General features: G+C 41.3%; 1 long non-coding RNA gene and 1 pseudogene across 3 annotated transcripts; one reads left to right on the forward strand and one right to left on the reverse strand.

Moving 5' to 3' along the window:
- The first annotated feature begins 243 nt into the window (after positions 1-243).
- On the forward strand, positions 244-23,608 carry LOC121579439. 3 transcript variants are annotated; one of them, XR_006002914.1, is made up of 4 exons: positions 244-357; positions 1,386-1,500; positions 21,168-21,274; positions 23,168-23,608. It is a non-coding gene; the product is annotated as an uncharacterized LOC121579439 (long non-coding RNA). The 3 variants fall into 3 exon arrangements; XR_006002915.1 differs by lacking the exon at positions 23,168-23,608 and adding an exon at positions 22,427-22,842; XR_006661660.1 differs by lacking the exon at positions 23,168-23,608 and having other exon boundaries at positions 21,168-22,072.
- Positions 1,596-23,915, reverse strand: part of LOC121579437 — a 37,689-nt pseudogene continuing 15,369 nt past the window's right edge.

Below are 23,915 nucleotides of genomic sequence, written 5' to 3' on the forward strand. Positions count from 1 at the left end.
GACTGATATTATCTCATAGAACAAAATGAATAAGATCTCCCTAAACCTGTGTTAACCTCAGACCTTATTTTCAGCGTTTCTCCCAAAACCCTATTCTTTCCCTATAAGAATGGCTGAATGAACCACAGGTAACTCGTTTCCGGATTTTAGGACTATACGCTGGCTAACTAACTCAAAAACCGACTGTTTCCTTTTTGAGATTCAATTGGCACATGCGCATTCACACTGAGTTGCCATCAGAGTAACAGCAATAAGGAAATAGTCTGTGGTTGTATTTGATTTCCGTTTTATTAAAATGTATGGATTTCAGCAAACAAAGAAAGGCACGCAACAACTGAGGACAAACATAGGTACAAGGTAAGTGTTTAAGAATGTCCTTTAAAAAAAAAGTTTCTACGCATAGCGACTCGGAGGTTCAATTAAAAAACTCTAGTCTACGCTCATTGCCTTGGAGGAGTTGAGCTACTTGGCAAGGACATGTGAACGTTCTTATTATGCCTCAGTGCATGTGACTATGGTTACAGAAGAAGGTGGCAACAGTGGTAGACGCCACGTGATTCCATGTAAACAAGGGAACTTGTTGAGATGTGTCACTATCTTGTTTGGTGGAATGTTTCATGAATAGACTGGAATTCGCTTTCCATTCCATTGAAAGGTTACACGGGAAAACGGGGTGTAACCGGAAGAAAAAAGGAGTCGCTGTCAGTTCTGAAAATAATCATTAAGTAATGCCTCACGAACAGTCTAAATAGGTTGTGTTGTCTTTACACGGGGTGTGACTGGTGATGGATCACGTGAAGCACACAGGCGCATGCCATTGTGGGGCTGTCCGATTCGAAGTCTGGAATTCCCCAGAACTTATCGTTTTCGATTGCGAGTATACCGGTTCTTTACCATTCCAATAATACCTGACAGCGTATCGTTAATTTAAAAAAATGGAGAGCATCTGATCTTTTCACATTGAACAGAATGGTTTAACAAACACTGGACATCAAGGCATCCTTTTTAATAGTGATGGAATAGAGATACAGGTCTGACTGAGAATGAGAAAAAACGGCCCTAATCACAAATGGGGAACTGTCATGACTCATGTCTCAATGTTATAATGCAATAACTGGACATAACATAATTACTGCAATTCATGAAAGAAATGTAGTATGACAAAATGACTCACCCATGTTTCTTTACCTAGCTGTAGAATTTGCACCAAGAAGCAGAACTATCATTATATTGTGCCAAAGAATCAGTTTACCCTTTTAAAGGTTGGATAACGTTCATATGTATAGAGGTGTCACTCAAAATCTATTCATATATGGTTCAGGTTCATTGGTAGTGAATCCTGCAATTAACGTTTAAAAACGTATTTTGATTATCTTGTTTTACAGGGTATGGATAATCTGACCACATATACATTCAATACACACGCTGCCATGCACACCTTCTTTAGGACCTGTGGAGTCCAAAGTTTCTACACCCCACACTCCAATCCTGATGGAGATGGTAAGGACGACCAGTAACAAACACAGTAACAGTCATGTTTACCTTTTTATGTAAACCTGAAACACACCCTGTATTGTTGTTTGTGGTAAAACAGGGAGGATAGCAACATGTTGGTGTGTCTCACATGCATGAAACTGAACCGACGGGTTTGGGTGTGTGTTTGTTCCCACCCCAGACATAGCTCCACACTGTTCGGACCCAGGTACAGTACGCAGTGTGACAGTAGAGAAGTTCTGTAGGCAGAAGTAGGAGGAGACCATGTAGAACTACCCAAATATCAGAGACTTGTCTAAGCCTGTAGCAGACACACACAGCTGAGATAAAACACAGTCCCTTATTGTGTTATAACTGAGACAACTTTTTATTCTAAATCAAATTAACTTTATTGGTTCATGAACAATTTGAACATTTGTTCTAAACTATTGTATATCATTTCCAAAAATAAAAAGACCAAACCTACCCTGTTTGGTTACAGTCAATGTATGCAAATGTTTCTTATATTTGGCAAATTCACTATTCATTTATGTCAACATTTGTACGGTAAACTGAGAATAGTAGTGTATTAGGAATCATAAGTAAACTGTTCTTGACTAGGAAAATAGACTTTAATAACGTATTTCCTTCAACAATAGTTCATTCTGGATATATCAGTGCTATATGATCAATAATCGGAATATGTCAGATAAGGCAAAACATAAAAATCAGAGCAAACAGATGTAACTACATACTGTAAGATTAACAAACCCAAGTAATAATGTTCTCAGAAGACTAATAGATCTTCAGATTATTTGGTCCTTGATCAATAACTTGGAATGTGTTGACAATCATATAGCGTCAAAACCAAATCTAGAGGTAACGAAACCACAGGAGCTGAGTACGGTGACAGAGCATGGCCCTCTGGTGAATAGAAAGGAGGGGGGTCTATTAGACTAGAGAAATATCTATCAGAGTTAGAGAAAATTGTCAGACACCCCTTGCTGGACATCAGTTGTTACAGACATACAGATTGATTATAACTGCTGGAGAGATTCATGCTTTTACCCTGCATCAATATTCATAGTCAAAGACTTTACATGCACTCTTAGTGCCAGGGTCAGTACCAGTCAACTCAGGTGTTGAGACCTCATTTCACTTTTATAGAGAAAGAGAGAACAAGGACTTTTACTTTGTGTACTCCGAGCTTAGGCATAGTCTTTTACACTTGCGGATGTAAAACCCAATGCTGTTTTTATACATGCCTCACTCTAACTAAACATTGGGTAGGCTATTGCATGTATCATTGACATTTGTCCCCTAATAATAAGAGTAGGGATGTTTGTAGAACTGACGTAACATTTGTCTATTTCGAGGTCTAATGTAGGCTTATGATGACTCACCTTAACTTTGCCGTATCCCTTTGAGCCTATGATGCAGCAGAGATCTGATGGGAGGAGCCAGCTGATAGGCAACTCCAGGAAGGAGAGGTACTTCCTGAGGACACCGATGGTTGACAGAGAGAGGAGACTGCAGTCTGTGGCAGAAAGGAGAAACCTAGTTAGTGTACCACTTAAGGCCAGGCACCACAGGCTGAACTATCTTTTTTGCATCTACACCTATCAATCTTGAGATTTGTTGGCATTTTGGTCCAGTAATCTTAGTATTTTCAAAAGGTTTACATAAAAATTGTCAAAAATGTGAAATGTTTTATTTTGTTTATCATACTACCATCATTAACATTTTAATGAATTTTAACCACTTTAAAATGGACATCAATAATTTCAAAGCTCACTACATTAAATTACACAATTTAAAAGACCATTTCAAACTGGACTATATTTAGTAACTTTCTTTGAAGAGATGTGATTCGGTCTAAATATGTGTTTGTTGTTTGTAGTATAAATTTAGTGTACTTCTCTTTAACTGCAATTTCCCTTTACATTTACATTTTAGTCATTCATTCAAGGGTTTTTCTTTATTTGTACTATTTTTTTACATTGTAGAATAACAGTGAAGACATCAAAACTATGAAATAACACATATGGAATCATGTAGTAAACAAAAAAGTGTTAAACAAATCAAAATATATTTATTGAAATAGCCACCCTTTGCCTTGATGACAGCTTTGCACACTCTTGGCATTCTCTAAACCAGCTTAACCTGGAATGCTTTTCCAACAGTCTTGAAGGAGTTCCCACATATGCTGAGCACTTGTTGGCTGCTTTTCCTTCACTCTTCAGTCCGACTCATATCAAACCATCTCAATTGGGTTGAGGTCAGGGGATTGTGGAGGCAAGGTCATCTGATGCAGCACTCCATCACTCTCCTTCTTGATAAAATAGCCCTTACCAAGCCTGGAGGTGTTGGGTCATTGTCCTGTTGAAAAACAAATGATAGTCCCACTAAACCCAAACCTGATGGGATGGCGTATCGCTGTAGAATGCTGTGGTAGCCATGCTGGTTAAGTTTGCCTTGAATTCTAAATAAATCACAGACAGTATCACCAGCAAAGCACCCCTACACCATAACACTTCCTCCTCCATGCTTTACGGTGGGAAATACACGCGGAGATCATCCGTTCACCCACACTGCGTCTCACAAAGACACAGCGGTTGGAACCAAAAATCTCAAATTTGGACTCCAGACCAAAGGACACATTTCCACCGGTCTAATGTCCATTGCTCGTGTTTCTTGTCCCAAGTAGGTCTCTTCTTCTTATTGGTGTCCTTTAGTAGTGGTTTCTTTGCAGCAATTCGACCATGAAGGCCTGATTCACACAGTCCCCTCTCAACAGTTGATGTTGAGATGTGTCTGTTACTTGAACTCTGTGAAGCATTTATTTGGGCTGCAATTTCTGAGGCTGGTAACTCTAATGAACTTATCCTCTGCAGCAGAGGTAACTCTGGGTCTTCCATTCCCGTGGTGGTCCTCTTGAGAGCCAGTTTCATCATAGCGCTTGATGGATTTTGCGTCTGCACTTGAAGAAACTTTCAAAGTTCTTGACATTTTTCGTATTGACTGACCTTCATGTCTTAAAGTAATGACGGACTGTCATTTCCTTTTGCTTATTTGAGCTGTTCTTGCCATAATAGGGACTTTTACCAAACAGGGCTATCTTCTGTATACCACCCCTACCTTGTCACAACACAACTGATTGGCTCAAACGCATTAAGAAGGAAAGAAATTCCACAAATTAACTTTTAAGAAGGCACACCTGTTAATTGAAATGACTACCTCATGAAGCTGGTTGAGAGAATTCCAAGAGTGTGCAAAGCTGTCATCAAGGCAAAGGGTGGCTATTTGAAGAATCTCAAATATAAAATATATTTTGATTTATTTAACACATTTTTGGTTAGTACATGATTCCAATGTAGAAAATAGTAAAAATAAAGAAAAACCCTGGAATGAGTAGGTGTGTCCAAACTTTTGACTGGTACTGTATTCTCCAGACTTGCCCAGAGGGAATTGTTAATTTAAATAAAATGTTATTTTCAAAAATGCGCCAAAAACGCATTGAAAGTATCTTAAAGATAGAAAGATGAAAAAAGTATTAATCCACAATCTGCTCTGGACAAGTTCGGTCCTAGAGTGTCTTAACAAAATGACTTCATCCAGTGTCCAGAAAAATTGATTTGTGCGATATGTAAATATACACACATTTACAGTGCATTCGGAAAGTATTCAGACCCCTTAACTTTTTCCACATTTTGTTACGTTACAGCCTTACTCTAAAATGGATTAAAATGTTTTTTTCCCCTCATCAATCTACACACAATATCCCATAATGACAAAGCAAAAACTGGTTTATAGAATAAAAAACGGAAATATTCAGACCCTTTACTCAGTACATTGTTGAAGCACCTTTGGCAGCGATTACAGCCTCGTCTTCTTGGGTATGACGCTACAAGCTTGGCACACCTGTATTTGGGGAGTTTCTCCCATTCTTCTCTGCAGATCCTCTCAAGCTCAGTCAGGTTGGATGGGGAGCGTCGCTGCACAGCTATTTTCAGGTCTGTTCAGGTCTGTTAGATCGGGTTCAAGTCCGGGCTCTGGCTGGGCCACTCAAGGACATTCAGAGACTTGTCCCGAAGCCGCTCATGCGTTGTCCTGTTGGAAGGTGAACCTTTGCCCCAGAGGTCCTGAGCGCTCTGGAGCAGGTTTTCGTCAAGGATCTTTCTGTACTTTGCTCCATTAATCTTTCCCTCGATCCCGACTAGTCTCCCGGTTCCTGTCGCTGAAAAACATCCCCACAGCATGATGCTGCCACCACCATGCTTCACCGTAGGGATGGTGCCAGGTTTCCTCCAGATGTGACACTTGGCATTCAGGCCAAAGAGTTCAACCTTGGTTTCATCAGACCAGAGAATCTTGTTTCTTATGGTCTGAGAGTCCTTAGGTGCCTTTTGGCAAACTCCAAGCGGGCTGTCATGTGCCTTTTACGGAGGAGTGGCTTCCGTCTGGCCACTCTACCATAAAGGCCTGATTGATGGAGTGCTGCAGAGATGGTTGTCCTTCTGGAAGGTTCTCCCATCTCCAAAGAGGAACTCTGGAGCTCTGTCAGTCTGACCATCGGGTTTTTGGTCACCTCCCTTACCAAGGCCCTTCTCCCCCAATTGCTCAGTTTGGCCGGCCAGCTCTAGGAAGAATCTTGGTGGTTATAAACGTCTTCCACTGTGTTCTTGGAGACCTTCAATGCTGCAGACATTTTTTGGTACCCTTCCCCAGATCTGTGCCTCGACACAATCCTGTCTCGGAGCTCTACGGACAATTCCTTCGACCTCATGGCTTGGTTTTTAATCTGACATGCACTGTCACCTGTGGGACCTTATATAGACGTGTGTGCCTTTCCAAATCATGTGGTAAATTCAATTGATTGGACATGTGGACTCCAATCAAGTTGTAGAAACATCTCAAGGATGATCAATGGAAACAGGATGCACATGAGGTCAAATTTGAGTCTCATAGCAAAGGTTCTGAATACTTATTTACATAAGGTATTTCTGTTTTTTATTTTTAATACATTTGATAAAATTTCTAAAAACCTATTTTGGCTTTATCATTATGGGGTATATTGTGTGTAGATTGATGAGATTTTTTATTTATTTAATCCAATTTAGAATAAGGCTGTAACGTAACAAAATGTGGAAAAAGTGAAGGGATCTGAATACTTTCTGAATGCACTGTAATTAAATATTGCGTAATTTGCATATTCTAATAAGATATTTCAGATTTCTTTTTTATACAAAAAAGTATTATATTTGTGTCTACATTCAACTGGTAAAAGTTGATTGTGATATGATTAAGGGAAAACAATTACCCTATGAGGGTGTGGTGTCTGGCCTTAAGCAACATGTCACTCAATGTCAATGAAAAACACTGATCATTTACATCTTTTGAGGAGACTGTGAAACTTGGATATCTACAGTAAATGGTTCATGGGGCAAAAGAGGCTTTAGGTAAGCTGGTGAAAATGAGAGGGGAGTATAGTACGCAGCTTTGCTAACAGGCTTTAGAATCACATTGAGGCTTATCTCTCTCTCTCTCAACACTGAACACCAATTTGAAATCACACACTTTAAGGTCTGGGTGTGGCATGTTTACAGCTAATCAACTTGTGAAAAAACAACCCTCTCTCAACAATGCTCATCATTAGATAAAAGGTTCCTGGCAGAAATCTAATGAACAGGTTGATCTCACACCCTATAGTAATAGAAATGTGTCATCTCTCTTGTCTGTTCTCTAGATTAAGGGGAAGGAGGACAGGGTATAGAGTGGTAAATGGTCTTGTTTGATCAAAACAGTGATCAAGAAAGTCCCACTCTATAAGTCTAATAACACTTAAAACATGCAATATTTTCTACTGTGAGCCATGATGTGGCACAGTAATAACATTATCTAGTAATAGCAGTAACTACTTAATTTACACTTAATTCACAATAAGAGTCAAGATCCAGACAGCTGGATTCAAGAGTCTGAATATTATGTAAGAGGAAGGTTTGAATCAGACGTAAGGCAGATTAATCTAGGCCAAGATGGAGTTAACAAGAGAGAAAGAGATCTGCCCATCTGCTACATTAAGAGGGGTTTAAAAATTGTACCCTGGCCTAAGCAGTGTAAAGCTTTAGGAGGGGCTGTGATGATGTGGCTCCACTATCTTACAAAGGCCAAAGTCATAAAGAGTTGGCGGAAACACAAGTGTAACAGAGGAGGGAGGGTGTTGTTGTATGGGAATAGATTCACATCCAGCTGGGAGAAAGGGACAGATGGCGACTGTGATAAAGGGGAGTTGTAGGTCCACTTGTAAAATGCCCTTTGTCTTTTATTACTGTAATTATGAATAGGCTGACTAAGAATAAAGTACCTGCAGGATTTTTAGGTACTTAATTCATATTCAGCCTATTTACAATTACAGGAATATCACCCAGTTTGTTGTGTCCCTACCTACTCCTTACTGCCACCAGCTGACTAAGTGCAAGTGACACTAATTTCAACAGTAGGTGGCGGTCTTTGCTTAGGCTCCAGTTCCAACTACACTGCTTTAGATCAGTTCTCCCTTCTTGTCCTTACGAGCTTATACATGTACCAATTTAGATCTGTTGTTCAAAACTCAATTTACCAACATGCAATGTCCTGTAACTGATGCAAATTGTTTTAGATGTGTAATTTATAATAGGCTAAATCCCTTATGCTGACAATGATTATCTGAATACAGGTATTTGATAAGGGCTTGGTCAAATGAAATCTTTGACTTGCAAGAAAATCCTACAGATAGGCCTACTTGCTTTCCCCAGGTTTTCCTATGAGACAAAAAGTTACATAAAATCTGGACAGGGAACTAATTACACTGCCAAAGTTCTGGGCAGTGAAAGACTTCGTGTGAGTGAACAATACACAATAATTATCAGGACACAGTATGGCCCTTCCAGCCATATTAAACCCGAAGGTTCCGTTTCCCTGGTTGCAGCTCAAATGGGTAAAAGGTCAACATCTTTAAGCCTTCACAAGGGAAAGTAGCAAGGCAGCAAAGTAACCTCTCAAATGTTAGGAATAAGATAATATGCAATTTGGGATGGTTGTCAACCTGTTTATGTTTTCTAATGAATTGTCATGTGGTTCATGATCATTTATGGATGGATTATGGTCTCTGGATGTTCCATGTCACATTCCACACTCTACAGTAACTCTACCTCTCCTCTCCCACTCTCATCAGTGTCTGAAACTAGAGAAAACTTCACTTCTCCTCTTCCCTGTTTAGTACAACCTCTCATTGGAGACTTAATCCAAGTTGAGGAAATACAGATGGCCTTATACATTCACTTCCACATAGTTTTCCCTCTACATCCTGAGGATTTGGCACAGTGGAGAAAATGGTGTGCATCACTTGTGGGTCTAAGTCTAATGTCACATTCAACACTCGCTACAGTAACTCTACCTCTCCTCTCCCACTCTTTCTCTCTTGTTAACTCCATCTTGGCCAAGATGAATCTGCCTTACGTCTGATTCAAACCTTCCTCTTACATAATATTCAGACTCTTGATTCAGATCTGGACACACCACACACTCATCCTTCCAGACAAGAGATGAGGTCTGGGTGTTGGAGGAGAGCCAGGGAGGCTCAGCTCAGAGCAATCTGGTCTCAGAGCATTTCATATGATTCTGTACGTAAATCCGAGACACTCCATTTAGTATGATATGTTACGTTTCATGTGGTATGAATTAATTTGTGAATGTCCATCACCCATTTCGTATTATATGTTAAGAATTTGAAAAAAGTACAATATATTACGAATTTGCAAAACGTACAATACGTTACGAATTTGCTAAATGTATATGTTACGAATTCTAGCAAGGTGGCTAACGTTAGCTAGCTGGCTAACATTAGCTAGGCTAGGTGTTAGCGTTAAGGTTAGGGGAATAGTTAGGGGAAGGGTTAGCTAAAAGGGTTAAGGGAAGGGTTAGCTAACATGGTAAGTAGTCGCAAAGTAGCTAAAAAGTAGTAAGTAGTTGAAAAGTTGTTGATTAGCTCAAATGCTAAAGTTGTCCATCATGAGATTCAAACTCGCAACCTTTGGGTTGTTATACATTCACGTTATACGCCCAACCATCCACCCTGACCTTGCCTTAAGTAATCATCTGTCTTATGTAACCATACCAAACGTAACATATACTAATTTCAGTGTCACGATTAACATTTACTATGTCATGTCTAGCCTATGAGACCAGGCTGCTCAGAGAGGAAGTGACCGAGCAGGAAGCACTAGTCAATGAACACATCTGTTCTCTTCACTTACTGTGTAAACCTTACTACACTGTAATGCAGCTACAGTACACATCACAATAATTGCTGAGGGAACCCAAAACCAAATCTCCTGTGCGCGCTGGCCAGCTACTACATTTTTAACATCTATTAGTTTATCACATGAGACTATGATACAACCAAACACAAAAACAGTCTTTATTTCATTTCACAATAGTCTGATGCTACTGTTGGACTGGTGTCCTCTCCAGTTCTCCAGACCTCCTCTCTCCTCTTCTCCTTCGCTAGTTCTCCTCCCTACTCTCGTTAGGACGTGATTTTGTGTGGGTTTCTGAGAGCAGGGCCATCTGCAGATCCAGCGGTGGAGTGTGTTTTTGTATGTGTGTGTGTTTGTAGGGGGGTGGGGGGAAGGGAGGTTGATGTGTGCCGAGATTTTTAGCATGTGGTGTGTGTATGCTTTATAATTATGGAGTCTCGGAATGTAGCCTACAGAGCTGGTTTCTGGAATAGGTCCTGGATCTGTGGACAATGTGTTTCTTAGAGTACTTCCCTTGGGACGGCATGTGCTTTCCACAAACAGATGAAGAACACACTATTAAAATACAATTAAATCTAAAGGACACACACAGGTCCGCCTTACAATGACGGACAGTGTTTTAAGGACATAGTCTAGTTCGTACCTGACAGCCTTGTAGATGGCAGTGTGATTGCTATGGCCACTCACTCCTCTTCCATTGAAGGTCAGCACCTGAAACAACAAAAATATTAATTTGAAGATACTTTATGCCATAACATAAGATAGCTATCAAATATCAATGTGAAATGTAGGCTATATGCTAAATAAATACATTGAACAAAAATATTAAACCCAACATGCAACAATTTCAAAGACATTACTGAGTTAAATTCATTAAGCCCTAATCTATGGATTTCACTTGACTGATAATACAGATATGCATCTGTTGGTCACAGATACCTTTTTAAAAAAGTATGGGGCGTGGATCAGAAAACCAGTTAGCATCTGTTGTGACCACCATTTGCTTCATGCAGCGCCACACATCTCCTTTGCATAGAGTTGATCAAGCTGTTGATTGTAGCCTGCGGAATGTTGTCCCACTCCTCTTCAATGGCTGTGCGAAGTTGCTGGATATTGGCGGGAACTGGAACACTCTGTCGTACACATCGATCCAGAGCATCCCAAACATGCTCAATGGGTGACATGTCTGGTAAGTATGCAGGCCATGGAAGAACTGGGACATTTTCAGCTTCCAGGAATTGTGTACAGATCCTTGCGACATGGGGCCTTGAATTATCATGCTGAAACATGAGTGGATGAATGGTAGGACAATGGGCCTCAGGATCTAGTCACGGTATCTCTGTGCATTCAAATTGCCATTGATAAAATGCAATTGCGTTCGATGTCCATAGCTTATGCCTGCCCATACCATAACCCCACCGCCACCATGGGGCACTCTGTTCACAACAATGACATCAGCAAACCGCTCGCCCACACGATGCCGCTCTGCCATATTCCCGGTACAGTTGAAACCTGGATTCATCTGTGAAGAGCACACTTCAAATCAAATCAAATTGTATTTGTCACATGGGCCGAATACAACAGGTTTAGACCTTACAGTGAAATGCTTACTTACAAGCCCTTAACCAACAATGCAGTTTTAAGAAATATAAGTGATAAGTAAAAAATTTAAATAATTAAAGAGCAGCAGTAAAATAACAGTAGCGAGGCTATATAAAGGGGGTACCGGCACAGGTTAGTAGAGGTAATTTAGGTAATATGTACATGTAGGTAGAGTTAAAGTGACTATGCATAGATAATAAACAGAGAGTACCAGAAGCGTAAAAGAGGGGGTGGGGAAATAATGCAAATAGTCCGGGTAGGCATTTAATTAGCTGTTCAGGAGTCTTATGACTTAGGGGTAGAAGCTGTTAAGAAGCCTTTTGGACCGAGATTTGGCGCTCCGGTATCGCTTGCCGTGCGGTAGCAGAGAGAACAGTCTATGACTAGGGTGGCTGGAGTCTTTGACAATTTTTAGGGCCTTCCTCTGACACCGCCTGGTATAAAAGTCCTGGATGGCAGGTAGCTTGGCCCCAGTGATGTACTGGGACGTACGCACTACCCTCTGTAGTGCTTTGTGGTCAGAGGCCGAGCAGTTGCCATACCAGGCAGTGATGCAACCAGTCAGGATGCTCTCGATGGTGCAGCTGCAGAACCTTTTGAGGATCTGAGGACCCATGCCAAATCTTTTCAGTCTCCTGAGGGGGAATAGGCTTTGTCGTGCCCTCTTCACGACTGTCTTGGTGTGTTTGGACCATGATAGTTTGTTGGTGATGTGGACACCAAGGAACTTGAAGCTCTCAACCTGCTCCACTACAGCCCCGTCGATGAGAATGGGGGCGTGCTCGGTCCTCTTCTTTTTCCTGTAGTCCTCAATCATCTCCTTTGTCTTGATCACGTTGAGGGAGAGGTTGTTACCTGGCACCACACGGCAAGGTCTCTGACCTCCTCCCTATAGGCTGTCTCATCGTTGTCTGTGATCAGGCCTACCACTGTTGTGTCATCGGCAAACTTAATGATGGTGTTGGAGTCGTGCTTGGCCATGCAGTCATGGGTGAATAGGGAGTACAGGAAGGGACTGAGCACGCCAGTGGCCATCGAAGGTGAGCATTTGCCCACTGAAGTCGATTACGGCGCTAAACTGCAGTCAGGTCAAGACCCTGGTGAGAACGACGAGCACGCAGATGAGCTTCCCTGAGACGGTTTCTGACAGTTTGTGCAGAGATTCTTCGGTTCTGCAAACCCACAGTTTCATCAGCTGTCCGGGTGGCTGGTCTCAGACGATCCCGCAGGTGAAGAAGCCAGATGTGGAGGTCCTGGGCTGGTGTGGTTACACATGGTCTGCGGTTGTGAGGCCGTTTGGACGTACTGCCAAATTCTCTAAAACAACGTTGGAGGGGCTTATGGTAGAGAAATGAACATTCAATTCTCTGGCAACAGCTCTGGTGGACATTCCTGCAGTCAGCATGCCAATTGCACACTCCCTCAAAACTTGAGACATCTGTGGCATTGTGTTGTGTGACAAAACTGCACATTTTAGAGTGGCCTTTTATTGTCCCCAGCACAAGGTGCACCTGTGTAATGGTCATGCTGTTTAATCAGATTCTTGATATGCCACAACTGTCAAGTGGATGGATTATATTGGCAAAGGAGAAATGCTCACTAACGGGATGTAAACAAATTTGTGCACAAAGTTTGAGAGAAATAAAGCTTTTTGTGCATATGGAAAATGTCTGGTATCTTTTTATTTCAGCTCATTAAACATGGAACCAACACTTTACATGTTGCGTTTATATTTTTCTTCAGTGTAGATACATTTTATGTCTGGTTAATGGAAGCTTGCCTTGAATATCTGTGTCTCTGCCTGCATCCCGAATGGCACCATATTCCCTATCTAGTGCAGTTCTTTGACCTGGGCCCTGGTCAAAAGTAGTGCACCAGAATAGGGTGCCATTTGGGATGCACAGTCTTGGCAGGAGACAACTGATATTTAAGAGCCTATTTCTGCTTGCATGCGTGTTCACAAGAGAACTAAGGGAAGATGGGAAAAAGAGGAGAAAGCAGGTCAAAGGGAAAGTAAAATAACTTGACTAAAGACGCATCAGTTTGAGAGTGATATAGGCAGAGGCTAAACGATGACCATGATTATGCCCCTGAAACCAAACATAAAGTAGGACACCACCCACCTTCTAATTTAACCCATGAACTGTGTGCTCAGAGCAGAGAGAATCCCTTGCCATGTACTGGCCTGAGGGAGATATTTTACATCTGTCAGAGTTTAAGTAGTGATGGGGGGGAAAAAATGGATACAGTTACATAGAGATATAATTTTTGACAATATATCGTATTGTATAATTTTTGACAAAATCGCAATATAATTTTTGCGCTAGTTTGCTGTAGCTGCACCAAAACTCCTGTTTTTTTCCTTCATAGCTTGTTCTCCATCTTCTTTTAAAATAGGGAGCCAATTCGTTTTCAGCACTTTTATTTCCATGACTGATCAATACTCATTTTCTCCTGGCTCTCTCTTGACCCTCTGTAGAAGACATATGGTGAGCAATATGTTTGGAACATCGAATCGCAATAAAATCACAGTATAGAATCACAATACATATAGAATCGGCACCTAAGTGTCGTGATAATATCGTATTGTGAGGTCCCTGGCAATTCCCAACCCTACTTGGATGAGACAAAAATATATAATTACACATAAAAACACCAGTTTCTATAAATATTAGGTGTTGCCAAAGCAAGCGGGGAGAGAAGTGGATATCTGCTTTAACTCTTTCTTTGCTTATTCTAGGCTTAGACTTAACATGCTAAAAACTCTAACAGCAGTAAACCAATAGGAATAGGTTATATTATGGGAAATATTATATTTAACTTTTATGATTTAGTAAATCTTTGTGCATAATCCTTAACAGGATGGGGGAAGACATGACCATCCATTGTTGTCTTTGATTTAAAAAAACACATCAGTAGGATAGCCTACACTGAGCTGTTTGGTTCTTAAGTGAAACTGCTAGCATCCTGCTGTGCCCTCTCATGCTTATTTATTTATCTGAGAAAGACTGCATTCAGCTTTTGTCAGAATACTAATGGTTAAGGGCAGACATAAAAAAAACAAATAGTTAAGATCTCAATTCCCAAATTCCTTTTGGTAAATGTCCTGGAACGTCTTTGTGCGGTTGATAGAAATCTGGGAGTAAACATGCCAACAGTGACCCGAACTCCAACTAGCACCACAACCACATTCTGCTGCTGCAGACAGCAGCCATGTTGTTCCTGAGAGATGTTTACATGTCGCCTAGTCCCAGATCTGTTTGCGCCGTCTTGCCAACTCCTATGCTCATTGCCATTATGTTGCATGACAATGACTATAGGAGTTGGCAAGACAGACAGCACAAACCAATCTGGGATCAGGCTAGTTTACATGTAATGTGGGGTTAATACAGAGAAAGAAAGACATGGCCCTCTTTCATTTCATTATTAGTGGAGCTTGGGAAGCCTGTGAGAGACATATGCAGATACAAAACACTATTGACAATGATCATGAGACTGTGGTGCCAAAACTGATATACACACAACAGTCTATACAAATGATCCAGCATTTTTCAGGATTAGAAATAATAGTGAGATTTGTCGATGAGTTGATCATCATACCAGGTTGATGGAGTGTGCTCTGATGTGCTTCAGGATTAGAGAGGAGGCCATTGAGATGCTCCATTCTACGTTGGGGTCGTCTGGCAGTTATCTGAAAGATGAAGAGGGAAAAACGTTAGAGTTACACTGGGGCTCTGGTTGAAAGTACGAACAAATATGAAAATGTATGCACTCACAACTGTAAGTCGCTCTGGATAAGAGCGTCTGCTAAATGACTAAAATGTCAATGTAAAATGAAAGTAGTGCACTATATATGGAATAGGGTGCCATTTGGGACATACACAGTATTAACAGAGGCCTATGCAGGCCCTTCTCTGCCTGGATAGAATATTGCAGCACACCAACCAACCAAAACAGTAGCCTGACTTCAATTCAACAAAATGGTTGCCCAGTTTTAGAATTAAAAGTTAGTTTTTGCCACTGATCCACACCTTTTGGATTTAGGAAATGTAGCCAACTTCTTACTATGCAGAAGATTCACACACTGAGCACACTGGAAAATGTGTTATTTATTTTAGAATGTATGCCAGCCAGGGTTTACTGTGGCTGGGAGGTTAGGGGTCAGTGGGGCCTTAGCATAGCCTGGCTTACGTGACCCACGTGACTCACAGCGCAGGGAGAGCTGTGGCCACACTGGTCTGAAAAAGGAGGCTGTTTGTTAATGCAATATTTGCTCAGAAATTGTGCAACGGTTTTGATTGGTTCTCTCAAATGCAATTATTTTCTCAGGGGTTGAGACCTCTCGTTGTTTGGATTTCAAAATACAACTATTGTAATTGAAGGGGGTGGCGCTTGGGGGCTGTGTGTGGCTGGGTGTTTGAGTGATAAAGACACAGAGGAGAACCAAACAGTAAAAGCACAGCCCCCTTTATTGTCGACGCATTGTGCCGACAACATCAAAGAGCCATTCCAGACTCTGAAGTCAGGAGGACTGAGAGTTTTAGGTGTTAGCCAGACTAGCCTTAGCATCCTATTCAACTGAAACTACAGCCCAGCGAGAACAAAGACCATAACAGTTACATCGCACACACCACTGGGTTCAAATAGTATTAACCCTTTTCAAATACTTTAGCTGTGCTTGATTGAGCCACAGAGTTTCTAAACCCAGAGGTGTAACATCGTGAGACTTCCGGGAACGCTTGCAAAACAGACCAAGCAGACCAGGCCAGGGTTTGAGAAGTCATTGAAAGAAGTGAAAAATTCTTCCTTAGTTGTTGATTTTCTCAAAATCTGAAGGCACAACCTAGATTTGAGCCATTGTCTTAAGTAGTTGAACATATTACTCCAACCACGTGAAAGTGACAAACTGACACGTTTTCATTTTCGGCGTCATTGCCCATAGGAGGCACAGGGGCACGTGCCCCCTCAGGACAAATCTGGGGGGCACATGCTCTACCAATTGAGCTACAGAGGACCACATTACATGTTTTGTTGTTGTTTCTCTGTAATACTACTAGCCAGCTAGCAATTTTATGAAGTTGGCTTTAGCTAGCCCAGATAGGTTCCCAATCTCCCAACCTCATAACTAGCTACCTCTGTAGCTCAATTGGTAGAGCATGGCACTTGTAACGCCAGGGTAGTGGGTTCGATCCCCGGGACCACCCATACGTAAAAATGTATGCACACATGACTGTAAGTCGCTTTGGATAAAAGCTTCTGCTAAATGGCATATTATATTATATTATTATAAGCCATTTCAGGCTATCAATCAAGTTAGCGCTAGCTTGTCTAACTATCTTAGCTGGCATACCTGCTGGCAAGATTGGTAGACTATAGAGATCAAATCAAATCAAATGTTATTTGCCACATGCGCCGAATACAACAGGTGTAGACATTACAGTGAAATGCTTATTTACAAGCCCTTAACCAACAATGCCATTTTTAAAATCTCTCTAAAATCTTCAGTCATCCAAAAGTTATACTTAAATCCGAACTGGTTCTCAAGCAAATTAGTAAGATTGTCTCACCCACTGTTCAAGAAAGGCATTTTTCCCTTTATTCAGATTACAACCTCTCACTTTCAGTTATTTGAAAAGGAAATAATCTCCCAAATGTCACTATTTCTAAAACAAGCCATAGAAAGTTGGTTGCAATTTCAATTTAATCCTCCAGAAACGACAGAACAAATAATGCAACAAATATTGTGGTTAAATTCAAATATACTAATTGACAAAAAACCTTTATTTTTTGACAGAATGTTTAAAAAAAGGTATAATCTTCAGTAAATGATATCATCGGTAGGACTGGTGGAGTTATGTCGCACATGCAGCTAACAAAAACATATGGAAATGTCTGCTCAACCCAAAATTACAACCAAATAATTGCAGCCTTACCGCAAAAGTGGAAGAGGAAAGTTGAAGGGGGGAGAAAGTAAGGAACTTGTCTGTCGGCCTTGCATTAAAGAACATAATTGGTTAAGGAAAACTGTGATAAATAAAAAAGTATATCAGTTTCACTTAAGGACCAAAGGATTGACAGCCGTCCCATATAGATTGCAAAATAGTTGGGAAGAGATCTTTGACGTACCGATCCCATGGCATAGTGTTTATGAACTGACACGCAAAACGACACCGGATTCAAAAATTATTAAATTATTATATAAAATTCTTGCTACCAATATAATGTTATTTATATGGGGGATACAATCTTCCCAGCTCTGCAGATTTTGCTGTGAAGAGACAGAATCATTAGATCATTTGTTTTGGTTCTGTCCATTTGTAGCTTGTTTTTGGACACAGGTCCAGGAATGGCTAAAGGATTGCAATATTTACCTGGAACTAACCTTGCAGATAGCATTACTGGGTGATCTGAAAAGTCATAGTCAATCAATCAATAATATAATAATACTTTTAGCAAAAATGTTTATTTTTAATTCACAATCTGTAGAAGCAATGAGAATAGAAAGGTTCAGAACTTTTGTAAAACATCACAGTACGGTTGAAATATATATGGCAAATAGAAATCCTATATGGATGGTGTTAAGAGATAGGTGGGAGGTATTGAATAGAGTTGAAGGATGGGACTAATAACAAATAACAACAAATAATAACAAAGATAGCTAATAATGTAAGCATACTGTGTCCATAATAAATATATAGGTTGTATGTTGGGAGCTTTTGGGAAAGAGCACAGTTAGAAAGATATGGCATTTAGAAGCAAACCGGATGGACATCATGAAAATGATCGGAGAGGTTGAGAGTAGAAGAAGTTCAGGAGCAAAAAAAAAAAAAAAAAAAAATATATATATATATATATATATATATATATATATATATATATATATATATATATATATATATAGAGAGAGAGAATTATTGTAAAATTAACTCTGTCCATAAGGTGTAGATAGTAAGTATAGACCGGAAGTAGAGGCCTGGGCGTTGTTGTTCACTAATTTACTCCAAGTAGGGAAAGGATGGTGGGGTTGAAAAGTAATAAAGGGGAATATATATATAAAAAATAAAAATAAACATGGGGGATTGGAAGTGATGGAGACAATTACATTGATAGAAGATGCAATATTAAGCTGATCCATTCCCCCCGAAAAAAAACAAAAAAAAAAAACAATGCAATTTTTAAAAATGTTTTTTCTTTTTTCTTTTTAAGTGGTAAGTAAAATAGAAAAAAAGCTAACAACTAAAGAGCAGCAGTAAAATAAAATAACAGTAGGGAGGCTATATACAGGGGGGTACCGGGGCAGAGTCAATGTGCGGGGGCACCGGCTAGTCGAGGTAATTGTGGTAATATGTACATGTGGGTAGAGTTAAAGTGACTATGCATAAATAATAGACAGAGTAGCAGCAGCGTAAAAGAGGGGGGTGGGGGTGGGGTGGCAGTGCAAATAGTCCGGGTAGCAATGATTAGCTGTTCAGGAATCTTATGGCTTGGGGGTAGAAGCTGTTGAGAAGCCTTTTGGACCTAGACTTGGCGCTCCGGTACCGCTTGCCGTGCGGTAGCAGAGAGAACAGTCTATGACTAGGGTGGCTGGAGTCTTTGACAATTTTGAGGGCCTTCCTCTGACACCGCCTGATATAGAGGTCCTGGATGGCAGGAAGCTTGGCCCCAGTGATGTACTGGGCCGTACGCACTACCCTCTGTAGTGCCTTACGGTCGGAGGCCGAGCAGTTGCCAAACCAGACGGTGATGCAACCAGTCAGGATGCTCTCGATGGTGCAGCTGTATAACTTTTTGAGGATCTGAGGACCCATGCCAAATCTTTTCAGTCTCCTGAGGGGGAATAGGCTTTGTCGTGCCCTCTTCACGACTGTCTTGGTGTGTTTGGACCATGATAGTTCGTTGGTGATGTGGACACCAAGGAACTTGAAGCTCTCAACCTGTTCCACTACAACCCTGTCGATAAGAATGGGGGCGTGCTCAGTCCTCTTTTTTTTCCTGTAGTCCACAATCATCTCCTTTGTCTTGATCACGTTGAGGGAGAGCAAGCAATTACTAAATGTACTGAATAAGACTCACATTCCTTTAAATTTTTGCAGGGAAGCATATTTTGTAAAAAAAAACTTTTAAAAAACAAATGTTTTCTTACATAGAATTAAGCATAATGGTTATGGCTCCAGATTGCAGGAAAAAGCTGTTTCAGGTGTTAGAAAAATTCTAAATTCTCCAATTTACGGATGGGAGGCCTAACCCCTATTCCTGACCACCCCCCATCCTTCCTTACGTATTTTGTGCCCCTTCAGATTTTTGGGGTGCATGACGCCCCTGCCTGGCACAATGGAACCAATGGAATAGCCCCAGAAAGTTTAAAACCCACCCATCTGGTACTCAAGGCAGACTCAATCAAGCAGACATAGTACTTGAACGATTTCAAATACTATTTGGACCCAAGTCTGCATCTCACACCTTCCTGAGCTACCCAAGTCTGTTCATCAGACAACCTGATCGCTCAACACACCATCTATCTATGGGGGTCACTCATTGGCTAAATGCTGATCACTCTCACAGCCCCCCTCTTTCTCTCTTGCACACTCTTTCCCTCGCTCTCAGTCCCTTTCATTCTCTCTCTTGCTCTCACATCGTCTTTCATTCCTCTCTCCCGCCTCTCTCTCCCTCCAGAGACATCAAACATTAAAAAGAGAGAGAAGGAGAGAGGCAGTGGAGCATGTCAAGAATGATTCAGACACACTCGGGTCGACGCAGTTCAGATGAAAACAAGGCGGGTGGAGGCAGTTCAGGTTCCCTCTCCCTCTCTCTCTCTGGTTAGCCATTCTCTGCTAGCTACATGTTGGTCCTCTGTAGCTCAGCTGGTAGAGCACGGCGCTTGTAACGCCAGGGTAGTGGGTTCGATCCCCGGGACCACCCATACACAAAAATGTATGCACGCATGACTGTAAGTCGCTTTGGATAAAAGCGTCTGCTAAATGGCATATTATTATTATTATTATTATTATTATTATTATTATTTTGATCTGAACCACAACAAGAATAGGAGGTTTGACTGGTGCAAAATGGATGCATAGGGCTAATAGAACACATGATGATATTGGGGGGGGTGTAGACACTGGACAGACAGCAATGACCTGATGTCTTGTACATTTTGAGATGAGGATGGGGGCGGAGGTGATGGGGTAGAGGGTGAATAGAGGTCGTCCCACCTCCCCTTGGTTCTTCACAATGGGGGCAGGACAGTTGTTCCTGTGGAGGGGCTGATGGATCAGGAAACAAATCAAATGCCTGCCTGTGCTATGGGGTCAGGCCTGAGGGGTGCTGCGTCACAGGGGTGGGGGCTGGGTGCATGAAGGGTGTTCTGGGAGGGGGGAGTATTGGGGTTGAAGTAGTCTGCACTCCTACAGCATTATGATGATTCCTAATTATGGTTATATGCTCCATGTTGTCTTATTTTTTGGACTTTGGTCCAAAGCATTGGTAAATGGTCATTAGGTTAGTATGCATGGAGGCACAATGTGGAAAAAAGTAAAGCGTGATATAAAATTAGAAATGTCCTATGGTTGCAAAGGCGTGAGACGTCGAACAAGAACGTTCGGCTTCACGTCCACATCTCCATTAACAAGACATGCAAATAACACCAAAACACATCATCAACTTTAATCCTTCATACCCTTCACAGCGAACAGCTATTGTTTATTTTTGTAAAATGTTGCTTTGAAGTGCAACTGTAACTTTCTGTTCTTCTTCCACAAGCCTGTAAAAGAAAATTACGATTCCGTTTTTACCCAGGCAACCGTAGCTGAGCAGAAGAGGACAAGGAGAGGGGAAAAAAAGAAAATTGAACAAAAGACAGATGATCTACCTGACCTTTCTTAAAGCGGGATGCAGGCAGCAGAGTGAGTGTCGGCTTTGCTATGGCAACAGTGCCAAACGCCCTAGAGTAACCTCCCCCTCCCCTTCCCTAGCCCCCCTCCTGCAGCTTTGCATGTGGATGTCTAATTGCTTGCAGGCATTTGGATGGAGTGGTTGAACTTTGGTCCAGTAGACTAGAGGGCACTGGCTTGTTTAGTCTGGTCACATGGGCCAGCCAGAGGCCTAGGAAACAGCCACGCAAGTTCGAGCTCCTGTCCCCACTGTCAGGTTTATAGGGCATGCTGGGACAATGCTGAGAACCACCACTGGTTGGTTGACTCCTTCACGGCACACTGACCTTACATGACACACAAAATGTCTTATATAAAAGAAAACACTGCAATATTGAATATATTTACTTAGGAACCGTGGGAAGTCTAGTGTAGTCTAAATTGTGTTACACAATGTGTTTTGTTAAATGTTATCTTTTACAGAGGGGATGATTGGCTGTGATTTTACTTTCAATATTTCTACAATGTTTTATTTGTACCCTTATAGGCCTACATGTATTTAACCTTAAAACAGCTGTAGCAAATACAGTGTTCAGTCAGATAAGGGCTGCTATGCAAAAACACCTCTTCTTCTCAATATACGCACACATTATTTACTATAAGCTGAGCTCCATCATATCACTTTATTTCCCCCATCCAAAATGGACAAGTGTGCCCTTGAGATGATGAAGCGTTTCAACCATCAACAGACCATTTTTTACTCTAGGGCAATTCCATGGTAAGAGAGTGACACTGAGACTGAGATTTTTCACTTTAAAATGTATGTCAAACAAAAACCAATGATTGCAAAGTTAAACAAACCATACAACTATGCACAAGGACTACTTTTAACATTATCCACAGAACATTTTACAAAAACACATTTACTTGAAGAACAAAGTTTGGTAACAGAATGACTGCACAAACGGCACAAACTGTCATTCTGTTACCAAACTTTGCATTTGGACTGTTTTTCAGGTAAATGTGCTTTAAAAAAAAAATTATCTGTGGAAATTGCTAAAAGTAGCCCATGTGCATATAGTTGTTGGTTTATTTAACTTTGCAATCATTGATTTTTCTTACTCTAACACCATGGAATTGCCCTCTACTATACTCCCCCATGTGTTGCTGTGATTGCATTAACAGGAGGCCAGGACAGGACAGTGTGTTGAGTGGCTGATATGGGAACACAGTGAGGGGTCAATGCCAGGGCCAACACCGTGGGGTAGGATGATACTTGGTGACTCTACTCTGAGTGACTCCTGCCCTCTCTTTACTCTTACTGGATACCAAAACAACAAGTTGGCTATGACACTTATATCCTACCAAACTATCAGGGTCAGGGTCATCTTCCTTAGGAAATACTGTATCTACTTGGTGCAGTGGACAGATCAACATAAACACAAAACGTATTTTAATTTGTGGAGCGACACTCAGGTCCAAATGAGGCTGTGATGAGGCCACTGAAGTTAGTAACCTCTGCAGAAGTTATAAAGCAGTGAGGTGGGCTGTGTCTCAAATGGCTCCCCATTCCATATATCGTGCACTACTTTTGACCAATGCCCATAGGTGGTCCTCTGTAGCTCAGCTGGTAGAGCATGGCGCTTGTAACGCCAAGGTAGTGGGTTCGATCCCCGGGACCACCCATACACAAACATTTATGCACGCGTGACTGGTAAGTCGCTTTGGATAAAAGCGTCTGCTAAATGGCATATTATTTATTATTTATTATTATTGTCAAAAGTAGTGCACTATATTGGGAATAGGGTGCCATTTTGGATGCATCTATGAAGTTGCTGCTGTACTCAGTCAGAGGGAAGACTACAGTACAGTCTGCTCCATGCCAATGCGCCGACCGACAAGTTCTCTCCCTCTCATGTTGTGCAGGGGGTGAACGGAGGTCGCGCCAGTGCAAGTGGAGAGGCAGTGGAGCATGCTCAGATAAGGGCTGATCACAAAGGCCATGCCCCGTGATGCACTGGGGCCCTGCACAGAGACTGTCAACACAGCTGTCCTATTCAGCTGGCATTAAGGTCTGATGAGGACGAGGGCCAGACAGCCAGCCACCAGTACGACTGACTGACTGTCTAGAAGAGAGGCAGAACACTGACTGACGAGAGAGAGAGCGATAGATAGAATATAAAAATAGAGAAAAGAACAGCATGCTCCACTTAGGATATGCATGCATCACATGATGGTGCAGGGGCCCAAGTAATTTTTTTGGGTGCTAATGCCTGATTTTAGACGTTATGCTGAACTACAGTGCCTTCAGAAAGTATTCACAGAAAAACCTGGTTCAGTATGCTTTCTACCACACTGGGAGATGAATTCACCTTTCAGCAGGACAATAACATAAAACACAAGGCCAAATCTACACTGGAGTTGCTTACCAAGAAGACAGTGAATGTTTCTGAGTGAATGTTACAGTTTAGACTTAAATCTACTTGAAAATCTATGGCAAGACCTGAAAATGGTTGTCAAGCAATGATCAAATACCAAGTTAACAGAGTGTGAAAAATGTTGAAAAGAATAATGGGCAAATTTTGAAAAATCCAGGTGTGGAAAGCTCTTAGAGACTTACCAAGAAAGACTCACAACTGTAATCGCTGCCAAAGGTGCTTCTACAAAGTATTGA

The sequence above is a fragment of the Coregonus clupeaformis genome, chromosome 13, assembly GCF_020615455.1.
Source record: "Coregonus clupeaformis isolate EN_2021a chromosome 13, ASM2061545v1, whole genome shotgun sequence".
In the NCBI taxonomy this organism is placed as follows: Eukaryota; Metazoa; Chordata; class Actinopteri; order Salmoniformes; family Salmonidae; genus Coregonus; species Coregonus clupeaformis.